This window comes from Rhamphochromis longiceps, linkage group LG3 (genome assembly GCF_057381845.1).
Source record: "Rhamphochromis longiceps isolate RC_006_pf linkage group LG3, R_longiceps_female_GT1.1, whole genome shotgun sequence".
In the NCBI taxonomy this organism is placed as follows: Eukaryota; Metazoa; Chordata; class Actinopteri; order Cichliformes; family Cichlidae; genus Rhamphochromis; species Rhamphochromis longiceps.
In genome coordinates this window covers 39,848,911-39,870,697 of record NC_140559.1, presented here as the reverse complement: position 1 = coordinate 39,870,697, position 21,787 = coordinate 39,848,911, and the positions used below count along the sequence as shown (strand labels likewise).

Below are 21,787 nucleotides of genomic sequence, written 5' to 3'. Positions count from 1 at the left end.
TTCATGTCACCTAAAAGGTAAACCTGTTTCTCCATCACCTGTTCAGCTCTGATGATTCAGTAAGGACATCTCCTGGTTTCATCTTCATGTTTCCCTCTCACCACATAACCAAACCGATATCATGACCAGCAGTTTTACAGCTGTGGCTCCAACAAACATCAGCTGATACTAGAAATTAATATTAAATAAATTCTAACAACAGATGATCAAGCTTAAACGTGCTGCTGTTGTTTAGCGCGACATCCGCCTGTTTCCTGTTGTGCAAAGTGGGCGATAAATAAACAAGAGAGAAAAGCCGATCAGCTGATCATTGATCAGTGATCAAATAAATAAATAAATAAATAAATTCATGATTGAATGAGAGAAGAAGAGACAGCTGACAGCATAAAGACAGAATAACTCCACCTTTGTGTCTTTTTTCATCCTAGCTGAAGTACGGGACAAACTGCGTTCCTTTTCAGCTCAATACGAAACGCATAATATTTTCTCTGAATACGGGACGATTCCATTTTTACGGGTCAATTGGCAATTCTACTAACTAACCTTATGAATAAAATAAAGTTCACTATCAGTAACATCATAGCACCCACCCAGTTGTATATAAACTCCGTCATGCTAGCTAGTACGCAGTACGAGTTATTGTAACTGACTGTAAAAAGTCAGCACAACGAAAATAAACTCCACCTAAACTTGATTTATATCTGACCCAGATAGACTGCAGGTCATAACTTCTTACCTGAAGTTCAGTTCACCGCCTCGGGTCTCTGCTCCTCCTGCCTCCCCTTTCCCTTACCCACCTGCTGGCCTCTGTGGAAGCTCCGCCATAGCCACCACCAAACAACTGAGTTATTTCTACACATCTGCCAGCATCTGGCCAATCCATCACCTTTCATTGTTTATACCGTTACAAAAAAAAAAAAAAAAAATCATCGGCCGGTAAAAACGAAAAATCACCATTGGCCCACTAGGCCAGTCCAGCTATGGTCATGCCATCAGTTAACCCTTCGCATGCCAGTTGTGGCACGCATGCCCAGGGTTGCCGCCCCCCCTGATATAAACCCAAATTTAGCCACAGCTATAAAATCTTAAAAGCAGCTCTTATATTGTGCTTAAATTGAAGTAAAGAATAAAAAATAAAATAATAATTCAAGGCACATCAAGTGGGAAGGAGTCCACAGGTCAATTTAAGAAGGAACAAATGAAAGACAGCATTACAGAAACTCACTCAGAGCTAATGTGAAGAGTGGAACCAGCACATGATACAATGCAACAAATTTTTGCAACAATATCTACTGCCTCACTTGTACGTATGGAAGCGAAGTGATAAAAGGACACTACGGTTTCATCTGGATCCAGGGATAGTTTATGGACCTTGTTGGTGAAGGCAGTTTTAGATGTGATGTGGTGTGTCCCCCACAAGAGGCACTAGGATGCTGGTGAGCTTCTTGGCAATATTTTAGGTTGCTGAGTTTATGCTGCTAACAATGGTTCTTTTGCCATCAGAATTATTGTCTAAAGGCAAAGAAAGATGCTCAACAGATTTACTTTACCAAATGGACCATCCCAGCCTTGCCGTATTGGTCTATTTGATTCACCTTTGCTTTTATTGTTTATTTTATTTTCACTTGTTAAATACGGGACAGACTTGACTTGACTTCAGAAGACCCTTATGAAAAGAATATCGAGGGAACAGTTTACCCTGCCCGGGATAGGGTTACCGGGGCCCCGCCCTGGAGCCAGGCCCGGGGAGGGTGCCCGAGGGCGAGCGTCTGGTGGCCGGACCTTAGTCCATGGGGCCCGGCCGGGCACAGCCCGAAGAGGAGACATGAGCCCATCCTCCCGCAGGCCCACCACCCGCAGGCGCCATAAGGGTCGGGTGCATTGTGTGCCGGGTGGCGGCCAGGAGCGGAGGCCCTGGCGGACTGACCCCCGGCTGCCAAGACTGGCAATAGGGACATGGAATGTCACCTCTCTGGTGGGGAAGGAGCATGAGTTAGTGCGTGAGGTTGAGAGATACCGGCTAGATATAGTTGGGCTCACCTCTACGCATTGCCTGGGCTCTGGAACCAGTCTCCTGGAGAGGGGCTGGACTCTGTCTCAGTCTGGAGTTGCCCCTGGTGAGAGGCGGCGGGCTGGGGTGGGTATTCTAATATCCCCTCGGCTTGCTGCCAGTACGTTGGGGTTTTTCCCGGTGGACGAGAGGGTTTGTTCCCTGCGCCTTAGGGTCGGGGAACGGGTCCTGACTGTCATCTGCGCTTATGCGCCGAGTGGCAGCTCGGAGTGGGGGGGGGGGAGACTCTGTTGTCCTGCTGGGAGACTTCAATGCTCACGTGGGTAACGACAGCGAGACCTGGAGGGGCGTGATTAGGAGGAACGGCCTCCCTGATCTGAACCCGAGCGGTGCTTTGTTATTGGACTTCTGTGCTAACCACAGTTTGGCCATAACGAACACCCTGTTTGAACATAAGAGTGTCCATAAGTGCACGTGGCACCAGGATGCTCTAGGCCGTAGGTCGATGATCGATTTTGTAATCGTATCACCAGACCTGCGACCATATGTTCTGGACACTCGGGTAAAGAGAGGGGCTGAGCTGTCAACTGATCACCACTTGGTGGTGAGTTGGATCAGGTGGCGGGGGAGGACGCTGGACAGACCTGGTGCACCTAAACGCGTAGTGAGGGTGTGCTGGGAACGTCTAGCAGAGGCCCCAGTCCGCGAGATCTTCAACGCACACCTCCGGCAGAGCTTCAACAGCATTCCGAGGGAGACTGGGGACATTGAGTCCGAATGGACCATGTTCAGCGTCTCCATTGCCGAAGCTGCTGCATTGAGCTGCGGCCGCAAGGTGGTTGGTGCCTGCCGTGGTGGTAATCCCCGAACCAAATGGTGGACACCAGAGGTGACGGGAGCCACCAGGCTGAAGAAGGAGTCCTATCGGGCTTGGTTAGCCTGTGGGACTCCGGAGGCAGCCGACAGGTATCGACAGGCCAAGCGGAATGCGGCTCGGGCAGTGCCTGAGGCAAAAACTCGGGTGTGGGAGGAGTTCGGAGAGGCCATGGAAAAAGACTTTCGGACTGCCTCGAAGAGATTCTGGCAAACCGTCAGGCATCTCAGGAGGGGAAAGCGGTGCTCTACCTGCACTGTGTATAGTGCTGGCGGAGCGCTGCTGACGTTGACTGAGAAAATTGTCGGGCGGTGGAAGGAATACTTCGAGGACCTCCTTAATCCCACTGACACGTCTTCCGAGGAGGAAGCAGAGTCTGGGGATGAGGGGAATGACCCGCCAATGACCCGAGATCACTGAGGCAGTTAAACAACTCCTTGGTGGCAGAGCCCCTGGTGTTGATGAGGTCCGCCCCGAGTTCCTGAAGGCTCTGGACGTTGTAGGGCTGTCCTGGTTGACACGCCTCTGCAATGTTGCGTGGAGATCAGGGGCAGTACCTGTGGACTGGCATACCGGGGTGGTGGTCCCCATCTTTAAGAAGGGGGACCGGAGGGTGTGTTCCAACTACAGGGGGATCACACTCCTCAGCCTCCCTGGGAAAGTCTATCCCAGGGTGCTGGAAAGGAGAGTTCGTCCGCTAGTCGAACCTCGGATACAGGAGGAACAATGCGGTTTTCGTCCTGGTCGCGGAACACTGGACCAGCTCTTTATCCTCTCGAGGATACTTGAGGGTGCATGGGAGTTTGCCCAACCAGTCTACATGTGTTTTGTGGACTTGGAGAAGGCATTCGACCGTGTCCCTCGGGGTGTCCTGTGGGAGGTGTTGCGGGAGTATGGGGTGTCTGGCCCATTGCTACGGGCCATTCGATCCCTATACAACCGTTGCAAGAGCTTGGTTCGCATTGCCGGCAATAAGTCGGACTCGTTCCCGGTGGGTGATGGGCTCCGCCAGGGCTGCCCTTTGTCTCCGGTTCTGTTCATAATTTTTATGGACAGGAGTTCTAGGCGCAGCCAAGTGGCAGAAGGCTTTCACTTTGGTGGCCTCAGAATCTCATCTCTGATTTTTGCGGATGATGTGGTTCTGTTGGCTTCATCGGGTGAGGGCCTCCAGCTCGTACTGGAACGGTTCGCAGCCGAGTGTGAAGCAGCGGGAATGAGGATCAGCACCTCCAAATCTGAGGCCATGGTTCTCAGCCGGAAAAGGGTGGAGTGCCCACTCCGGGTCGGGGATGAGTTCCTGCCCCAAGTGGAGGAGTTCAAGTATCTCGGGGTCTTGTTCCTGAGTGATGGGAGAAGGGAGCCGGAGATCGACAGACGGATTGGGGCTGCAGCTGCAGTAATGCGGACGCTGCACCGGTCAGTCGTGGTGAAGAGGGAGCTGAGTGTAAAAGCGAAGCTCTCAATTTACCGGTCGATCTACGTCCCTACCCTCACCTATGGCCACGAGCTGTGGGTAGTGACCGAAAGAACGAGATCGCGGATACAAGCGGCGGAAATGAGCTTCCTCCGAAGGGTGGCTGGCCTCTCCCTTAGAGATAGGGTGAGAAGTTCGGCCATCCGGGAGGGGCTCAGAGTAGAGCAGCTGCTGCTCCACATCGAAAGGAGCCAGCTGAGGTGGTTCGGGCATCTGACAAGGATGCCCCCTGGGCGCCTCCTGGGCGAGGTGTTCCAGGCATGTCCCACCGGGAGGAGGCCCCGGGGCAGACCCAGGACACGCTGGAGAGATTATATCTCTCGGCTGGCCTGGGAATGCCTTGGTATTCCCCCGGACAAGCTGGAGGAGGTGGCTGGGGAGAGGGAAGTCTGGGCCTCTTTGCTTAGGCTGCTGCCCCCGCGACCCGGCCTCGGATAAAGCGGATGAAGATGGATGGACTTGACAGGGGAAAAGAAAGGGGAGAAAGAAAGAGGGAAAGAAAAAGAGCGGGGAAGAGGGACGGTGATAAAGGGCAAAAACCAAAAACCAACAAAACAAACTGTGTGGAGTTTTGTTTGATTCTCAGTTGTGTTTAGAACAACAGTGCACCTCCCCGTCGTCAGCTGGTGATATGGTGATTTACGGTGTTTTGGTGTTTGCTCAGGGATTTGAAGGGCTTCTTTTCTTGTGTTGTGAGGTTAGATGGAGGATTTTTTATTTTTTTTTGCATTAGAGAGTGTGGCCGAAATCTTTATCCTGATAGCTCAGGTTGTGTTCATTTGTTAGTTCCTATCCTAATCGCTGTTGCTGCTGCTGGGGCAGACCCAAGCGCAGACAAAGGTGAGGAGACAAAACTGGACTTAACAAAAAGCCAGCCTTTATATAGGGCAGAAAACTCACAAAAATACAAAAAGACAAAACCGAAGGAAAACCTGAACATTAGTGATGGCCCGCTTGAAGCTGATGCTCCGGAGCGTGTATCGAAAAAAACAACACACTGGTTCAGAAGCCCTGTGTCGAGGCTTGCTTCGTTTGGCAAAAGTCACGTGACCAGTGACGTCCGAAGCTTCATTACGCACGTAACTGCTTCGATACCTGATTCAAACGGATATAAGGAAGTGAATCATCCACGGGATACGTGGAGTGTGTTGATGGTGACAGAGAGTGAAGAGGTGATCATTCCACTGACAGATATGGAGCCAGCGAGGAAGAGAGGACGTTATGGCGTGTGGAAATATTTTGAGTTGATTTTGCTCAATTCATTTTATCTGCCGAAGTGAAAAACTTGAAATGTCCAAAATCATGTTTTCATAATGTAAATATCATTACAGCATGTGACTTTAGGAACACTTCCATGTGAATTAAAGCTGATGAAGACTACAAAAATGTATTTGACACTATACGTACATTACATTGCTACAGTTTAGAAAATCATTTTGTTTATTGTTTTTAGGTGATAGTATGCAGGACCCAGGAATACCTGCATATCTACCAGCTTGCAGTGTAGTTCCTGCACTCCACAGCCTCTTCTGTTCCATGCAAGTGGATTTTCTTCAGGGCAGGAGAAACTATTTCTAAGAAAAGAAACAGACTCAGCCAGCGCACAGTAACACTAATCCTCTTTTTAAATGTAAATGACAAAAGGGCTAGCTTACATAGATCATGTTTTTACTTTGCAAGTTCTTGATTAGGGGTGGGTTTTGACTATCGCTTTTCTGATTACAATCCATGCTAAATTGAATAAAGTGATATTGATTCATTAAAATCCCGTGTCGACTTGTAAATTAACGTTATTATGCCTGAAACGCCAGCATATCAGGTTAAACCTCACAACATGTCGTCAAACACCATACAGCTAAAACAGTAACTGGGAGCAGGTTTACGGATTCTGCATACAAACGTAAACACAGAGCGCGGACCCGACGCGTCAGAATCAGATTTTGATGTGTCGTCGGGTCCGCGCTGTGTTTGCCTCTGTTTTTTTTCGCTGGCTTCTGCAGCTGCAGGTTTCATAACTCTCTGTTTACATTTCTAATTAAGTCTCACATGTGTCAGCTTTCTTTTAATAGATACGAAATTATGGATATATACTGTTAAATGATCAGAATTGTAATATTTCTGACTGAGGCAAAACTTTCCAGGTTCCAATCAAATTGAATCGGATCCTGTATCGAATCAAAATGATTCTACAAATCAGTGACAATGCAATGTTCACTTCACTGTTTTTTGTTCTGGGCATTTTCTCCTCTCATTGTATTTAGTTCCCAGCAGCTTACTTAACAGATTGCATTTTTTTTTACGTCCTGATGATTTCCTGTGGTTATACTTTAGTTACTTGGTGGTTTGTTGACCTAAATAATAATTGTAGATGCTTCTGTGAGTGCAAGCAAGAGTGCTCCATTAATCTATGTATGGGTACAATGTGAATAGCAACATATCAGTCGAAAAACATGCTTTGCAGGTGTTGTTTTGGTCTTTTTGTGATAATGTGAGCGCATTTTGCAGAAATCAATAATTACAATAAATATAACTTGGTGGAAACTTTATTGCAAGATATATTGATATACATGATTCAACTCTGCACTGAAGCATTATCTTTAAAAGGATTTTTAGAGTGCGTATTAAACATATCTAGTCTGTCTTGGTTCTGTTTCTTTAATGACTGACTGGTCACAGTTGCTTTGCTCAGTTAGAATTGCTCAGGACTGCATCACTTATTTGGAAATATAACCAAACGTGTTTTAGATTTCATCGTTTCAGCAGTCAAACAGTTTGTTTTGCTGAAGGATCAACTTTAAAATGAAGCTAACGATGAATGCAAAAACATAAAACATGGAAACACTTCACTTGTCGATTAAGATTTCAGTTAAAAAAATATAGATGTCTCTATGAACTGGTAACCAAACCATATGGCTGTCACAGTTTTGTGAGGTGTTCCTTTAAGTAAATAAGAGACACAAAAAGTAACAGTGTACGTAGGTAACATACATGCATCGCGCAGGTGTTTTACACAGAAAAACCACACTGAGTTTCACATTGCTAGTGTTCTCTCACTTCCGTCACATTAACATGACAAGAGACCAGTGAAACCACGGCGCTGTTGGCTGATGAAACTGTGCAGCAGTGACAGCAGTTCAGGTATTTGAGTCCCTTCATTATTGTCACTTTTAGTTTAGATTCTAGTCAGGTCTGAATCTAAAATCTAAATCTAAATTGATCAGTAATCAGCAGTTACACATCAGTATAACTATTTATAACTATATTGTATTGACAAGCCTGATAAACTGCTCCGACTTTACTTTATATATGTTACAGATGAATGGTGTCCTAAAGGCTAATCTTTTATTTTTATATAAGTGTTACTGTGGTGACTTTTTCATAATTCATCTCCATAATTGTATATGTATGTATATATATGTATATATATATATATATATATATATATATATATATATATATATATATATATATATATATATATGACAAAAGGGTTCCAGGTGTTCGAACCAGCTGTGACAGCTGTGTGGACTATATGCTCTCTGATCAGAAGTGAACAGCATTCATTTCTGTGAAATCTTTCAGCTTTACAACTTCAGCAGATGTGAACAGAAACTGAATGTGGGCAGAAGGAAAACTCAAAAAGTGACTTTTAAAAACTTTTTTTTATTTTTCTAACTCTTCAAAGCTACATCATGATCACAAGGTAGGATGCTCCAGTGTTTTATTCTGAATACCTGTTTTTTTTTTATGCATGGTTTGGTTAAATTAACACTATTTATAAATGAGGTGCTTCAAAACCATTGTACAGATCAGCCACTGATTTATTTTTAAATGCTCTACTTTCCACTTCTATAAAGGTTTCTTTCTGTGAGTTTCACTGTTATCAGACACCATTGAAAGTTAGACTCCTCACCAAACAGCTCCTGGGGATTCTGCATCTGATGTTTTGCTGCGTTGTAGCCCCTCTGATGCTTATTGAATATCCCGTTGATAATTTCCACCTGTTTATATTTGATTGTAAATTTTACAACTACTTCTAGAGTATATGTACTAGCTTGCATGCTTTTGCGCTCTTTTGTCTCCTTTACTGTGGCCACAGAGCAAAAAATCGAACAGTGATAGCACAGTCATTTAGTGGTTGACCGCTATAGATCTAAAGATAGGTGAACTGCAGCTTGTGAATGTCAGAGAGGAAAGCTGTGAACAAGTTTTGAGTGCTCTTAGTAATTTATCTGTGATTAACACAGAGTAATTTGGTCTGTATTATTATTCTTTTTTATTATTATTATTATCATTATTGTTGGCCATATGCACAGGTTGTGGACAAAGTCTTGTGCTTCATGATATTTAAAAAATATGTGCTTCCTGTTCAGTATCAATCAAAGTACAGCTGCTGCTAACACATATGGATCAGGCAGGTCTGACTTTTCTTCTGTTTCTTATATAAACAGTTTAAGTGTCTTACTTTACATCATGTTCTTCCTGTTTGTAAACTGCTGTGAGTGCTGCAAGACCCAGTCTGTAGTCACTATTTAATATTCAAGCAGAATAGAATGAATACCTGAATTATCAACTGCCTTTTTCCTCACATCTATTAATGAATCATATCATTAATTATGTTCATTTGCAGATTAACTTAAAGTATTAGAATTCTGCAGCAGCCCTGGTTCACAACTGTTACTGCAAAACAGTTCAATAGCTGTCAGTTATGACATTACAGAGCTTTACAGCGTTATCTGCTAACACAGGGCAGGACGGCGGGATGGTGTAGATGTGTCTCATCTATGTATCGTTTTTTTTTTTTTTTTTTTCGGACCATAAGGCATACTGTCGATGAACAGGTCAGTTTTCATACATAAGGTGCACAGAATGATAAGGCGCATTAAGCGAAACAAAACAGTCAGATTAGTCAAACTTTACTCAACTCATTCTTCTTGCTTCCTCCACTTCTGTACCATTGATTCAATAATGATGAATTCTCTCACAGCTGCTCTATTCCCATGTTGTTGCACTATATTAATGACTAACCTCATATTGTGGATGGATTATCTCAGTTGTTCTTCTGACTGAAGTTTGGTCTGTTTACAGCATCCTGCCATGCGACTGCATTTGTCCCTAACCATCGGGAATCCTCAAGTTAACTTTATAGAGTGGAAAAAAGTTAAAATTCATCTTCGAGCTTTAGTGTTTATGTTATGCTTACGTAGCTGTTTTGCTAGCGATCGCATAGGACATCAATATATACCAGCTAGCCCATCTTCAGTAACCCTACCAACATCACTGCTGTTTAGTTTTCTGTCTTAATTTATGTTGGAAGTGATAACAGAGCTGTACGTTTTAGTTTTTTCAGAAATCTCTCAGTCAGAACATGGCATCTGGTCTTAAGTCTGACGTCATTAGCCATGTCTGGATCCAAACTCCGCTGCAGATCCCAAAGCCAAACCATCATTGCCGAGAGAGGCTGACAGTGATCACTGACTGTTTGTTGAGATTAAACAGAACAAGATACAAAGTATTAAAACAAGTTAAAAACACAACAGCCTTATTAAATGGAGAATAGTTTGGGCCCGAAAGCAAGATTCATCACGTCTTCACTTAAAGTCTAGATATCATGTTTTGGTGGAAGCTAGCGAGCTAACTTCCTGCTAACTACTAACATCTAGTTTGTGAAACAAAGAAATCCCTCGCAGTTTAACCATCACAGGTAGTTTTTTCCTGTGCCTGTGTTCACGACAAAGCTCAGAACCACAGAGTAAGATTATTTATAGCTCTGTGCTGAGGCTGAGCTGCAAGATCAGACTGCACATCTGACAATGTGATGTTAAAAAGATGGAAATCAGATCAACCGCCAACTAAAAGTCAGCTGAAACAGACTCTACAGTAATTAGAAAGCAGGCTACATTATGAGTTTTAGTACTGCTAATTAGAGCCGTCCTTTTAAAATGATGCCATCAAAGTTCACTTCACTGCTGAAAAACAGATCGTGACCTCAGTCTCACAGGGGTTATCAATGACACACTGTTCCTTTTGCTTCTGTCATCTAGAGCGGGTCAGCTACTAATACAAGGTTGCTGGTTCAATCCCTAGCTGCTCCAGGCTTCATGTTCCAGTATCCTTGGGCAAGATACTGGTCCAGAGTTGCTCCTGATGCTTTCATCATTGTGTCAATGTTAGACTGAAAACACTTTGCAACACAGTTACACGACTAAGGATGTAGTAGACACACAGTTCTACACGTGGATGTCACACGTTTTATGGATGTAATAGGTTGCAGTAAACTGCAGTGCCAGCAGAGGGAGACATTTTATTTCAAGCCAACATGAAAACAGTCATGGAAAACATTTTAAGAAACATTATTAACAGATTTAGATCTGCCGCCTAGCTCAATCATTTCTGGCATCTGGTATGTACTTCATACCTTCCTTGGTCATTTGCAACTGTGTCTGAATAATTGAGACGTGCTGTATAAAGTGTTTTGAGTCCTCAGGTAGAATAGAGCAGAGTTTTATAAGAACCAATGCATTTACCATTTACATTTGACTTGTAGCCTGAGTCATTATGACATGTAATGTGGACTGATTGTTGTACAGCCATCTCTGCTAGACTTGAGCACCCAAAATGCTTAATGTACAGAATTTAATGAGCAGGCTTCAAAATGTTTAACTTATTTAGACTAATTTCATTAATAATCCATTTTCCAGTTCCATTTACTCCAATATTTTAAAAACCATAACACTGGTTCACAGACCCATGATCATGACAATAACTCCAGGACCCTTGGTTCACTTTACATCAAGGACATGCTGGCAGGTGAGAGTGGAGTGGGATCTCAAATTTAATTTACATTAACTGTGATTTCTCTTTCTTCAAAGTAGAACATTTTGAGATTATCTGTGGATGAGAGAGCTGCAGGACTGTGATGATGGGGAATACTTTGCTGGCATTATTCTGTAAGTACACTGATTTTCTCTGTTTGTGTGCCACTAACTGAGAAAAAAAAATCTCTCTGTTACTTTGAGAGTTTGATTAGATCCAGTTGGGGTTTTTTTTGTTGTTGTTGTTGTTATTGATTTAAACATTTTTTAAAGTTACTTTGAGTTGAGTTTCTTTTACTTCTTCATTATTTTACAAATTACAAAAAGTCAATTATGTTTTTGTGATGTTTCGAGCCTGTTCATTATCACATAATATATGGGTACAAATATGTTGATGGGGCATCTGAAAAATCTGTTTATGATTGATAAAGTGTGGATATTAATCTTTATTCTAGTGTTCAGTACATTCTTCTCAGGAAATGCTGAAGGTGAGAAATTGTTTTCTTTGTTTTCCATTTGTGTGATGTGTTTAGTACTTACTTTTTTGCAGCTCCTTTTTTTTCTTATATTTGATAAAATTATATAGTTTTATATACTTAATTATGTGTGTAACATTGGGATATTACATACATGTTGTTAAACTCACCCATGAGGCTAATTCTCTGGTTTTGTACTTCATGCAGATCAGTTTTCTTTTTGTGAATTCATCTGGTTGTCTCAGCAGATTCCAATAGTAATCCAGAATAAGCCACTGCTGAGAATATGAGAACAACCACAAACACAGACAGTTTCATATTCTTCTTTGTAGTGATTATCTCACAAACTCACTTTTAAAAGTCTCTGAAACTTAAATGAAAATGTTTAGATTAATATGTGAAACTATAGCCTCCATATACATCCATGTGTTGTAATCTCATGACTCCAGTGTGAGTCATGTTTTAATTTGGATGAGATATTCTGCAACATTCATTTTATTTCTTTTAACTCAACAGCAAATAAACCTAGAGCCACACTGAGAGCACAAAGTTCAGTCATACCAGCAGGGGGCAGTGTGACACTGAGCTGCTCTGTGGAGGGCTCTGCTGGCTGGAAGTTTGACTGGTTCAGACGTGATTCAGAGTTTTCTGGAGCTCAGAAAATAGGAGCTGGAACATCAGAGCACACTATCAGTATTTCAGAAGGAGGCATCTATTACTGCATTGGAAGGAGAGGAGATCCAGTTTTCTACACAGAGTACAGTGCTCCAGTTACAATTCAGAAACAACGTGAGGGTGAAATTTTGTTGTGAAACACAGTAAAACAAAAATTCATGATTAAATTAAAGTAGAACTTTGTAACTTTGATTTTATTTCGTTCACTGTTGGTTTGTTCATGAATATTTGTGTTTATTTGTTTGTTGAACAGTTTGGGCTGCTGTGAAACTGCAGCACAGCTGGTCTCAGATATTCACTGGTGAGACAATCACTCTCAGATGTGAGATTCAGGGAGGTGAAGGAAAGGTGTGGAAATATGAATGGACAGCACCCAACACAAACAGCCCTCCAACATCCAGTGAATACAGGATCAGCACAGTTTCAGTGTCCCACAGTGGAGTCTACAGATGTCGGGGTAGCAGTGACTATCTCTTAACAGGATGGAGTGATATCATCACACTGACTGTGTCATGTAAGTTTCATCTAAAGGAGGGAAAAATAAACATTTACTTTTATTGCTGTCTTTAATGCAACTTTTTCTAAACTGAACTGCAGATAAACCAAAGGCCAAACTGAGAGCTGATAACACAGCTGTTCCAGTAGGGGGCAGTGTGACCCTGACCTGCTCTGTGAGCCCATCATCATCATCTGGATGGAAATACTACTGGTACAGAGATGAGAAATCCTCTGAAGCCCTGACCACACATGATGCAGTTTTCCACTCAAATGGACAAATCAGTGTCTCACAGGAAGGACTCTACAGGTGCAGAGGAGGAAGAGGAAACCCAGTTTACTACACAGAGGACAGCCAGTCAGTCAGGATTCGGAAAACTGGTGAGTTCAAACTTAATGAACCCCAAATCACTACCTGATGAAAAGTATCTGATGGAAATTGACCCCTTTTCTCATTCACTTGTTCATTTCCTGAATACAGTCCCAATCAGGCCTGTTGTGACTCTGTATCCAAACTGGTCTGAGATATACAGAGGAGAGACGATCACTGTCAGATGTGAGATCCATGGAGGAGACACTGAGTGGGATTATGAGTGGGAAACAAACAGCAGGATAAAAGCTCCAAATCAAAGTGAATACAGGATTAGATCTGCTTCATCATCCAACAGTGGAAACTATCGCTGTAAGGGCAGAATGAAAAGTTCACAGCATGAAACAACAGAGTGGAGTGATTCAGTCACACTGACAGTTTCTGACAGTAAGTAGAGTCATAGTTCATTTAACCTGGAAATAGAAACAGTTTGTAAAAATGTCTTTTCATTACATGTTGAGTCAAAGTCATTCGTGAAACAATCTGACAATCTGATGAACTTTTTCCTGTAACTTCAACAGCAAGTAAACCCAGAGCCACACTGACAGCACACAGTTCAGTCATACCAGCAGGGGGCAGTGTGACACTGAGCTGCTCTGTGGAGGGCTCTGCTGGCTGGAAATTTGACTGGTTCAGACGTGATTCAGTCTCTTCTAAAGCTCAGCTCATGAGAGGAAATGAAGCAAACAGAGTTATTAGTGTCTCACAAGGAGGTCTGTACCACTGCAGAGGAGGGAGAGGAGATCCAGTTTACTACACAGAGGACAGCAGTGACGTCACAGTTACAGAAACTCGTGAGTTTAATTATTTTATTTCTGCCAAACTGAGAGATGTTATTTTGTGTTCTGTGCTAACAATTTCATTCAACAACTGTGAGTTTATTAAACCTGAGATGAGAGACAACTCCTGACAAATAGAAGAATTTATTCAGTCTTATTTTTTTTTATCTTCATGTTTCTTCTTGTGTCTAACCAGATATTTTCCTGTGAACAGTTCCCAGTAAGCCCACTGTGACCCTGCAGCCATCCTGGACTCAGATATACAGCGGTGAGACAGTCACTGTCAGATGTGAGATTCAGGGAGGTGAAGGAGCTCAGTGGACGTATGAATGGAGATCAGCCAAGTTAAACACACCTCCAACATCCAATGAATACAGAATCATCAGAGCTACTGAGTCTGACAGTGGAGGATACAGCTGCCGGGGCAGAAGGGACTATTTCTTCTCAGAGTGGAGTGATATCATCACACTGACTGTATCATGTAAGATCTTTCATCCAGAGTAACTAAATAAGGAAAAAGCACTTCTTCTTTCTTACAGCTTTATAACTGTCTTTCATGTTGGTCAGTAAAATGTTTAGTTTTTTTTCCAACAACAAAAACCTGAACAGCAGCTTTTTATTCACAGTGAAGAGAACAAAACATATGAGAGTAACTTCTCTGCTGTGCAGCTCTAATACATGAAAGATGAAATGCAGAACAAATGCTGGATCTGTCTCAGCTGCTCCACCACATCCACTAAGAAACATTAAATCCACTGATTGTTCCTCATGTGTGTTTTTAACTTAGAAATGCAGCAAATTAAATATGAAAGATTAGTGTTGTGTTTGTGTGACAGTTGTACAGTTTGTTGCAGCTTCACCATTAAAGTTATGTGATATTTATTATTTACATATTTCCACCAAGTTATTTCAACTGGTTTGATTCAGTCATTGACTTTTGTTCTTTTTCTAAACTGAACTGCAGATAAACCAAAGGCCAAACTGAGAGCTGATAACACAGCTGTTCCAGTAGGGGGCAGTGTGACCCTGACCTGCTCTGTGAACCCATCATCATCATCTGGATGGAAATACTACTGGTACAGAGATGAGAAATCCTCTAAAGCCCTGACTACACAAGATGCAGTTTTCCACTCAAATGGACAAATCAGTGTCTCACAGGAAGGACTCTACAGGTGCAGAGGAGGAAGAGGAAACCCAGTTTACTACACAGAGGACAGCCAGTCAGTCAGGATGTGGAAAACTGGTGAGTTCAAAGTTAACGAACCAAAAATCACTACATTTGATGGAAATTGACCCATTTTGTCATTCATTTACTCATTTCCTGAATACAGTCCCAATCAGACCTGTTGTGACTCTGTATCCAAACTGGTCTGAGATATACAGAGGAGAGACGATCACTGTCAGATGTGAGATCCATGGAGGAGACACTGAGTGGGATTATGAGTGGGAAACAAACAGCAGGATAAAAGCTCCAAATCAAAATGAATACAGGATTAGATCTGCTTCATCATCCAACAGTGGAAACTATCGCTGTAAGGGCAGAATGAAAAGTTCACAGCATGAAACAACAGAGTGGAGTGATTCAGTCACACTGACAGTTTCTGACAGTAAGTAGAGTCATAGTTCATTTAACCTGGAAATAGAAACAGTTTGTAAAAATGTGTTTTTATTAGTACATGTTGAGATATTTGACATGTTTAGATAGTCTCACTCTGAAAGTTCATCATAAATATTTGTGAGTCAACATTTTAGTGACATTGAATTCAGAGTTAAGAGACGAAACATTGAGAGCAAATCTTTGTTGAACAGATGAACCCCGTCCTGTCCTCACTGTGTCTCCATCATGGCTGAGTCCTGGAGCCTCAGTAACTCTGAACTGTGAGGTTGAACATCCGTCTGCAGGATGGAGCTTCTACTGGTATAAAGCTGTTCCTGATCTATCAGAGAAATCCTCCAGTTATGAGCTGCTACCTGATGGCAGTGGGACTGCACAGGACTCCTACATCATTCATGGACAGACACACACAGCAGGATATGTGTGCAGAGCTGGAAGAGGAGACCCAGAGTATCACACTGATCACAGTCAACCAAAGTTTGTCTGGTCTGCAGGTCAGTTTGATTCTATCTTTTTTCAAGTAATGCAACAACCAAAAAATGTGAATTAATGGGTTGTTTTTGGCTTAGCATTGAAAGTGAAAATTATAGTTTGACCAATACGAACACTGCGTCTTTTAGCACTGACCTTTAAACATTAAAGCAAAAGAATATTTTCACTGTGATATTTTGAATCCTAACATCTGTAAGCTTTGTGTCTTCACTGCATGTTGTTTCCAGATGTTCGTTCAGCAGCGTCTCTCACAGTGAGTCCTGACAGAGTGCAACACTTCACCTCTGACTCTGTCTCACTGACCTGTGAGGGAAACTTCACTGAGTGGAGAGTGAGGAAGTTCTCTGAGGACGGCCGACTCTCTGACTGTAGGAGAATGACTGGATCCACATGTAAAATCGATTACATATTAAAGTCAGATACTGCAGTGTACTGGTGTGAGTCTGGATCAGGAGATTTCAGCAATGCAGTCAACATCACTGTACAGAGTATGTTATTATACATTCATCATGTTCTTTTGGTCATTTTTTTCCCGTTTATGTTATTTATTAGCTCATAGTGTTTCCCCACTACGGTACTGTTTGAAAGTAAATCTGTCAAAAAGAGACAAAAAGTGGGACATTTAGGCAATTGTAAGTCTTATTTTAGCTCGACCCTTATCAGTGAATAAGCAGTAAATGTCATGAAAAAAAGAAAAATTGTTTTCATAATTCTGCTAGAGGTGGGGTCGCCGCTGCATAGAGTTTTCAGAGTACCAAATATTCCTTTTTAACATATATACTAAAAAAAAAAAATTAATAAAAAGAAAATCGTAAACTCAACAGAAACCCATCAAATCAGAGTACATCTAAAATAACACCTCATGTTCCTCTTTTCTTGTGTGGCTGTGTTTGATATGTGCTAATGCATAAACAAGCAGCTGGTGAGTAGACAGATTTGATTTGGAATGTCTTATGAGATTAACGTTTGGTGTCTAAGGCACTATATATTTTATAGGTCATATGTATATTTGGTAAAAAAAAAAAAAGTTCCTTTTAGGAAAGGTACAGTAGTTCTTCAACACATCACAACCCTAACCTTCAGAAAACCTTCAAAAAGCTGAAGTTGCCAAAATAACATGATGATGTGATTTTTGTGACCTTCAGCTTTTTTTTTCTCAAGGTTACCCACTGACTAACAGGAACATCATTCATTATTTCACAGATAATTATTATGGTCCTATCCTGGTGAGTCCTGTTCATCCTGTGACTGAGGGAGCTTCTGTTAGTCTGAGCTGCAGTTTGAGAAAAACACAAAAAATACTTTCTAATGTGTTTTTCTATCACAATTACAAACTTATTCAAAATGATACCCGAGGAGAGCTGAAGATCTCTGCAGTGTCAAAGTCCGATGAAGGTTTCTACAAGTGTCAGTACTCAGGAAGAGAGTCAGCACAGAGCTGGATGTCAGTTAAAGGTGAGCAGGATCAAAACATTTGATGGATTTCTGCAAATGATTAACATAGCCACCATAGAGTATATTAATGAGTATGTGTTTGTCTTTCTTTCACCTGACTCTACTTTCGTAAGAACATTTTTAGAAAGATTTCTCAAGTCTCTAAATGTTTACTGCTAATGTTTACAGTCACAGTAGCTCCATCAGGATCTAAAAGGACTTCATGTCCTGTGTGGTTGGTTGTTGGACTTGTTTGTGGAGTCTCTCTTCTTCTTATTTTCCTGCTTGTAATGTATCGCTATAGAAAGGCAAAGGGTGAGACATTTTTACAAATACATCAACATATGATGATGTCATGGCACAAAATAGAAGTAAAATAATTTGCACTGAGAGAAACAATACTTTTTTTTTTCTCTTTTAACAGATTTATGCTTCACTGGGTTGGTATAAAACTTTATATTCCTATTTTCACTCTAAACATTCAGCAGTGTTTTCTTTTACTGTTCTGAATTTTCTGCACAATGTTATTATCTGTGCATTTGTTATGTTTTCATTAGGCCGATCCAGTCAGACATCAACAGTCAAGACTCCACCAGAAATCCTGGAGTCAATCAGAATGAAACCCATGTATACAAATCTCTTCACCCTGGTCAGTCATAAACCCAAGGTTTAGCATGAATAATTAGTCTTCATAAAGTTCTGGTCAACTTTTTTTCAAAGACCATCAATCAAGGGCAAAAATCCAGAACACAAAAAGTTAGGGGGAAAAAAATCAAGTTAAATTAATTTGGTGTCTTTGCACAAAAATATTTAATTGCTGTAATGCATTAAACTCTAACATGATACTCTGACCTTGGCTTTTTAAGGTGAATATGAACTCTATGAAACAGCCCATCACTCAGAAGACACTGCAAATGGTAAATGGGATCTTTTGAATAGCACACAGCAGTTTGAAATATAAATAATTATTTTAAATGTATTGAAATGAAACTCTGACTCTGATTTTATTATCTTTGTCAAGGTGATCATCACATCTATGAAACAATCCAAGACTTGGAAGATACTGCAAAAGGTACACATTATCTTTTGAATATCATAGAGTTAATGTACCTGCTGCTCTTTGTGGATTTGAATTCAACAAGATGTGTTATTACTGCTAATTTCTATCCTTTACACTGTTTATGCTTTCTAATATTATACACTATACAACCATCATCTGCTTAATTTCAAATTCATCTTTAATACCCTTTATGCAACCTCTCTGATAATGAGCACCAGTCGCACACTGTTCTTTACTATAAATCCATCACAATACACCAAACTAACCTGTTTAATCTGCACTAAACTGCAGTGGATTTTCATGCAACCTTTAAGAAACACAGTTAGTGTTAGTTTTACAGTTACCTCAGTTTGTTTGAAGCAGGTTTCACAATCTGAATAACATAACTTCGTATGTACAGACCTGATGTCTGATTTAAAAACAATAAGACTTACATGGAAGCTTTAAATTTCCAGTTTATTAAAATTTCACTGAGCAGTCCCTACCTTTAAATCTAACCCTTCTTCCGATAAATACGATTCATTTGAAATTATCTGACACTTAAAAACGTCTGACAAAGTGCCTGAAAAACCCATTAAAAAACAGCCTACTGTAACCCCCGACTATTACACATGGTTTTGCCTCTTAAAAAATGCAATAATAATAATAATAATAATAATCATCATCATCATCATCATCATAATACATTTTATTTATTTAAAAGCACCTTTCAAAACACCCAAGGATACTGTACAGCAAATAAAAACAGGCATAAAAAACATGAAATACACACAATAATAAGAATAGCAGATAGAAAGTTTAATATCAGGGATAGGTTATGAGGAGTAGGCAATTTTAAACAGGTGGGTTTTGAGGTTGGACTTAAAAAGAGGGAATGAGGTGATGTTTCTGAGGTCAGGGGATAAGGAATTCCAAAGTCGGGGTGCACAGTGGCTAAAAGCCCTGCCCCCCATAGAAACAAGACGAGAGGAAGGAACAGAAAGAGAAAGGGAGCAGGATTATCTGAGAGTGAGTTACAGTAGTCAATCCAAGAGGTAACGAGGCTATGGACGAGGATAGCAGTGGCATGTGGAGAGAGGAAGGGGCGGAGGAGATTGATGTTACGGAGTTGGAAATATGCTGAGCGAGTGACATTACTGATTTGAGAGTTAAAGGATAATGTACAAAAACAGGATTTCCTTTCATGTGTTACTGTGAAGAAGCGCAGTGATGAAATAATAACTCCCCATAAATGCACAAAACCATAAGTAACAAACCTGTTTTGAAAATGGGAGTGGGAAGTACAGATGATTGTTTAAAAAGTGGGAAGTAAAAGAAAAAAGTTGTCAGAAAAAAAATACAAATACAGATGAAAATTGCACAATGATGAAGTATTTGTACTTTGTTACTTCTGGTGGTTAAAGATGTATAAACATTTGAATTAAAAACACTAATCCAGATGATCATTTTTTATAATCCTCTAACTAAAAAAAATTACATTTCAGAGGAAGATGAATCACCTGAAGCCACATACTCTCTTATAGAGGTTAAAGACTTTGGGATGGAGAGTGAGTATCTAACATGTGCAATTTAAAATTACAAAAAAAAAATTAAAATACATTTAAAAATCTAGTTAAGAAAGGTTTTCACCTCCAGCACTGAAATGCACATTAATTATTTTCTTTTGCTCATTCATCTGATTATCTCAGCAGGGAAGAATCATAAACCACATAAGAGTATTATTTACACTGATGTGAATATGGGAACTGCAGGTAAACTCACAACAGTCATGCACTGAAATGTCTGATTACATTGACAATATGCCTTGACAAGATTAAATGGCCTCACCACATAACATCCTTACTTTTTGTCTTTTGTGTTTGCCTTACAGGTCAGTGAAGAGAGCAACAGCAGCAAAGCCAAAGAGAAGCATAATGTAATCATACTATAATGATCAGATCATATGCATGCCATATGTCTTCCTTGCATCCTCTGAGTGAGACAATCTTGATAAAACTTTCCATAAGCACTGCATAGGGCACTGTGAGTGGCCCATGCAATGCATAAATATTTTACAAAAGTCTCAGAATCATATAGAATTGTGTATTTGACAGTTCAACTGAGCAATAATGGAATATCAGATTAGAGTGGCGTGTCTGATTTAATGTATTTTAGCATCATATTATAGCATATATCATAGCATCTTGTATATCATAGTATATAAATATTTCTAGTCCCTATCTCCAGTGCAGGGTACACAGATTTGCTAGTATGTAATAATATAGACCCAATACTCTGTTTTTACACAAGGGCAACAATACATTTTTGTGCAGTATAATGAATTATACATTATATTAACATAAATAAATAGTGTGACTGATACTGTATGGAGTTGAATTTTGTCCAGTTTTGAAAAGCTTATACTTCTATGGATTTTTTTTTCTTAATTTCCATTCTGTCAGCAGTATTTTTGTTGCATCATGCTGCTGTATATCGTATTTATGAACTATAACTGTGAAACCCTATAAGACTGAGGTTTATATTTATGATAAATCCTTAGAGTAACAGCCATCACTAGGGGGTGGTCAATTGTTAATCATGAGATTTCCAAATGGACTGTGCTCTATTGAAATGCTTGTGCAGTGGTGTGTTTTGGTTTTCTATCCCCCATTAGCGGGAAGTAAATGCGAGGTGCGCCTGTTTCTTGCCCACAGGGAGGAGAGGGAGGGGGGGGGGGGGGGGGGGGGGGTTCTGGTTGGCTGGAGCGGCATCTAATAACCAGCTCCCAAAAAAACAAAACAAAATTAAAATAAACCAACAAAATCTAAAACACCAGACATTGTGATACAGACTTATAATCTTCACCAATGTTTTTTTCTGAATTCTATCACACACATATACGCGTGAGCGTGAGGGCCCTCGGTGCGCCTGCTTGCTGCCGCTTCAGTGCTGAAGTCTCACAAACAACCTGTCGAAAGGGGAAGGAGTCCGGCTGCTTCCAAATAGAGCACATTTTATTCATAATATTGTCAATCCAAGCCCATTATATATTCATGATTTTTTCCTGGGTTGGGCGAAATCCCAGAACTAAACCCTAGACAAACCAGATCTGTGCACTAAGGTGTAGGTCTGTTAGGTTATGTTGTGGTGATCCTCGGGTTGGGGGATGGGTGTTCATGGTTGATCTGATATCCTCGTGTTGGTGTTGTTCCCAGATCATCATACTAAATGTTGTTCC

The 21,787-nt window shown here is 41.0% G+C and overlaps 1 long non-coding RNA gene and 1 pseudogene across 1 annotated transcript; both read left to right on the top strand.

The window, feature by feature from the left end:
- The window catches only part of LOC146674644 (Fc receptor-like protein 5), a 32,492-nt pseudogene extending 14,309 nt beyond the window's left edge, over nt 1-18,183 (top strand).
- Nucleotides 18,184-18,548: 365 nt separating this feature from the next.
- Nucleotides 18,549-20,782, top strand: LOC146674643 (uncharacterized). The gene is made up of 4 exons (XR_014909551.1): nt 18,549-18,582; nt 20,055-20,117; nt 20,259-20,321; nt 20,441-20,782. It is a non-coding gene; the product is annotated as an uncharacterized LOC146674643 (long non-coding RNA).
- Nucleotides 20,783-21,787: the final 1,005 nt, after the last annotated feature.